At 43.6% G+C, this 4139-nt stretch overlaps 1 non-coding gene across 1 annotated transcript; it reads right to left on the bottom strand.

Moving 5' to 3' along the window:
- Positions 1-3138: 3138 nt before the first annotated feature.
- Positions 3139-3252, bottom strand: LOC134938667 (U5 spliceosomal RNA). The gene has a single exon (XR_010181181.1). It is a non-coding gene; the product is annotated as a U5 spliceosomal RNA (small nuclear RNA).
- Positions 3253-4139: the final 887 nt, after the last annotated feature.

The following is a 4139-nucleotide window of genomic DNA, read 5'->3' as shown; positions in this document are numbered from 1 at the left end:
TCCAGCACTCATATTATTGTAACATCCAACACTCATATTATTAGCATCCAGTACTCATCTAACTAGCTTCTAGCCTCAGATAACTAGCACCTAGCGCTTGTCACAACTGAGGGTTTTAGCTGACAGGAGGAAGCCTCAGTTGTAGGGGCTGAGAGGAACTTAAACCGGGGAGGTTTAATCAGACCCCTGGACATGTAAGTGTTAAAAGGAAACCCGAAGGTGTGACCATGACAACCAGGTAAAAGTAAATTAAAAGTTTATTGACAAACTCCATGTAACAACAGACAGCAAATATTGACAGTGGCAATAAATAATATTCCTGGAACACTTTGACCATGGAAGGTGTAACAGAGCACTGGTAGGTTAAGAACAGCTGTTAAAGTCCTTGATGGAAAAACCTTACCAGGCCTGGCTGTAGTAGTGCAGATAACCAAGGAACATGCCAGTAGATGGAATAGATGAAGCTGGTAACTTGAATCAGCTGTTGTGTTTGCTGGATAGAACCAGCCAGGTGGTAAGACACGGAGTGGATGCTGAATGGGATCAGCCAGGTGATAAAGTCACTGAGTGAATGCTGGATGGAAGCAGCCAGGTGATGATACACGGAGTGGAAACTGTAAGATGCTAGGGAGCGTGGAAACAGAGGAGTTGAAGGATGGTTACCGGTGGTTAGTGGATACTGCTGATAAGTAGGAATCCGCTGGAACAACACCGGCACTTTAAGGATACTTGAATCTGCTGGAAGCAGGCTGCTGGAAGCAGATGGGTTAATAGCTGGAAGCTGGATCAGCCACAGAGGACTGCAGAGTCAGGCTGCACCGCAGGATGGTAGGCAGGTGCAGGTCTCTTAGTGGATGCTGGAGACAGGAGCTGGAACCTGGAAAAAATAGGATTTTGGTACTTACCAGGTAAATCCTTTTCTTTGAATCCATAGGGGGCACTGGAGTACTCTTGGGATATGGACGGGCGTAGCCGAACAAAGGCACTGAATATTCAAATTTAGGACTCTCCCCCCCCTCCATATCCCCGAGTACCTCAGTGTACGACCTCAGTGTTTTTTACTGAGCGAACAGGAACGATATAGAGAGGTTGACAATGGAGAATACCTATAACATAACGGACAACAACAATGTTGACCCATAACCTTACTGTCAACTAAACCGTTGACACCATAACCGATAGAACTTTATAATTTGAACCAATCGGTGAAAATGTGTTACCATAAGCTCCTCTGAGCTTAATATCAATCAAGTAAAACTTGTTACCCTAAGCTCCCTTGAGCTTAAAATAACCCAGGTAAAACTGCTCTGGGTGGGCGTCCAGTGCCCCCTATGGATTCAAAGAAAAGGATTTACCTGGTAAGTACCAAAATCCTATTTTCTTTATCATCCACTAGGGGTCACTGGAGTACTCTTGGGACGTACCAAAGCTTCCCTCGTGGGCGGGAGAGCTGTTTGATACTTGTAACAGTAGGCAGGCCAAAGCTAGATGCTGATGGCGCCACCATTTATAACGTGTAAACGTGCACAAACATGGTGCACATGAAGGCTATATAGCCGCGTTTTAGACACTCCACGACCCACTGGGTCTGACATTCCCACAGAACCTGTGGGATGAGCTATTACTGACGTAGGCGATTGTAACTTAGCCTTAAGGTAAACCTGACTTGTAGTCATTATTATTACCCAACTGGATAATGTCTGCTGAGAAACTGGTTAACCCCAGTTGGCAGTATCCTAGAGAACAAACAACGTATTCATATCACGTACTGTTGACGTTCGGCATATAAACGCGTAATGCGTGTACCACATTCAGAATTCTAAAATGTGCTGTCCACACAGGAACCCCTATTGGTATATTGATGTGAAGAATACGAAAGCGTGATTCGTCCGAAGATCTGCTTTGTCATGAGAAAACTCAAATACGGTGGCTTGGAATACAAGGCACCCAAATATGAAAACAAAACCCTTGCCGAAGCCAAGACTATAAGAAAATTGTTTTCCAAAGTGAGAAACTTAATTCCCATTTGTTGAAAGGGTTCAAAATATGAAAACTGTAAGAAAACTGAACCCAACCTCAAGTCGCCTGGCGCTGTAGGTGGGATAAATAGAGTCTGAACCTTGATGACACCTTGTAGAAAGATGTGTACAGACGCAAATAGAGGCAAACGTCTTTGAAAATAAGTTTACCACACAGATACCTGCACTCTTAGTGCAGATCAACGCAGTTTTCCATGCCACCCCGGTTAACAGAATACGGGTAACTTGAAGGATGATGTTGGAAACTTCCAAGGTTTACAACCTATGTAAGCACACGAAATTTTGTAATAATGAGCTGCCTTAAGCGGCTTACTAGCTCGTAACATGGTTGGTATAACCGATACTGTAATGCTCTATTTCGTAATAATGAGCTGCCTTAAGCGACTTACTAGCTCGTAACATGGTTAGTATAACCGATACTGTAATGCTCTATTTCTTAAGAGGGCGGTCTGAACCCTCACCCTGTCAGCCGCAGCTGCGGTACATAGATAATAGGTACCTAGGTAACTATGGGTAAACGAACGTTCCCTGATGTAACAGGTTGGACGTATTATGAGCGGGCCAAGATCGTGTGCCAGTATTCCTTTAAAATTCGAGAAGCAAACTTCTCCGAAACCCATGAGATACCACCAGTATGTTGTGACGAACTGTCTTATGATCCGTTTTGGCAACGGAGAGAGAGCAGTGGAAAATGGTAGAGCCAGATACCCGATGCTGAATGACCACACGAATGTGAGAGACTCCACCGCCACTGCCCTTGTGATCTGTTTTGTACACATACTGATCTTTTCTAATTGTGGCGAGATGCCATCCTGTATACTTGAGGGTAACCCCCTTCTGTGGACTCACATATGACACACCTGTGGATTTAATGTCCAGTTTTCAAGATCCAAATCCTGACGGGTGAGATCCTCTGTCTAACAGATGTCCACTCACGGAATGATCTCTTGACATTTTCACATAATGGTGTTCTGAGCCATTGAGGATTTGAGTCACATGCCGCATTGCCATGCGGCTTCTTGGTTCTCATGCCGCATTGCCATGCGGCTTCTTGGTTCTCACTTGTATGCAACTGCCGTTGCCTTGTTTGACTGCTTAAGGCCAGCGTGAGGCAGGCATCAAAAATTTACATGAAACTCACGGTTGTTCCCCTCCACGGAAATCTTTAGTAAAAGGCGAAAGATTTATTCGTTCTGAAGAGAAACCAGAGTATATCCCTGGTCAGACTGAAAGCGAATCATGTATTGCATTGTAAAATGCACAGAGTTCTAGGACATTTATCGACCGCAAACTGTCGTGTTTTAGAACCTTTGTCGCTAATTTTAACTACAAATCCTGACCCTCTGCGACTGTAGTCCAGAGTATATGCACCCTTGTTCCTCTGTGGGAAACGCGAGTGAAGGGTGGCGAACTAAATTGAAAACACATCTTTATTCTTAATAGGTGAATACACCAATGTACCGCTAGTGTGCGTGTTTTGCACTAATTACTAGATGTACATTTGTTCTTGCTGGTGTAGTAGGTAAAAGTCTTTGATTTACCGTATTTATAATCTTACCTAGGAATTGACATCGTTTAGACGGAATTAGATGCGATTGTTTTCGAACTTGATCTGCTACCGCAGTATACCTTAGTAGCGCAAGTTAGAGGAACTTTGTTGAGACAGAGTTCTTATGTGAGATGAGCTATCATCCGAACATCACTTTGGTAAATACCCAAAGCGATAAGCAACGGTAGACATGAAATGGTTAATGGTTGTGGCGATTTGCAAACGCTAGAACCTGTGATGAACAAACCGGACTGGGTAAATACGCATTGTGAAGATCCAATGCAATTATGCAAATTTTGTGGCTCCAATAAGCAAATACTAACCGCAGAAAATCCATTTTCTAACTGTAGTAAATGACTTGCTGACTGATATTGCGACAGAGCTGTTTGGTTTTGCTCAAACAGAAGGGAATAAGTAACTTTGACTCTGTTGGCGTACTACTGCCTGGTTTATAAACCAGCAAAGACTAAATGACAACCTGCCAACCGTTCGACAGAGGCCGTTTTGTACTTTAAGCTGTAAATAGCTGAGACATGTATGAGTTGAAGTCC

This window comes from Pseudophryne corroboree, chromosome 6 (assembly GCF_028390025.1).
Source record: "Pseudophryne corroboree isolate aPseCor3 chromosome 6, aPseCor3.hap2, whole genome shotgun sequence".
Classification (NCBI taxonomy): domain Eukaryota; kingdom Metazoa; phylum Chordata; class Amphibia; order Anura; family Myobatrachidae; genus Pseudophryne; species Pseudophryne corroboree.
This window is presented reverse-complemented; position numbering and strand designations above follow the sequence as displayed.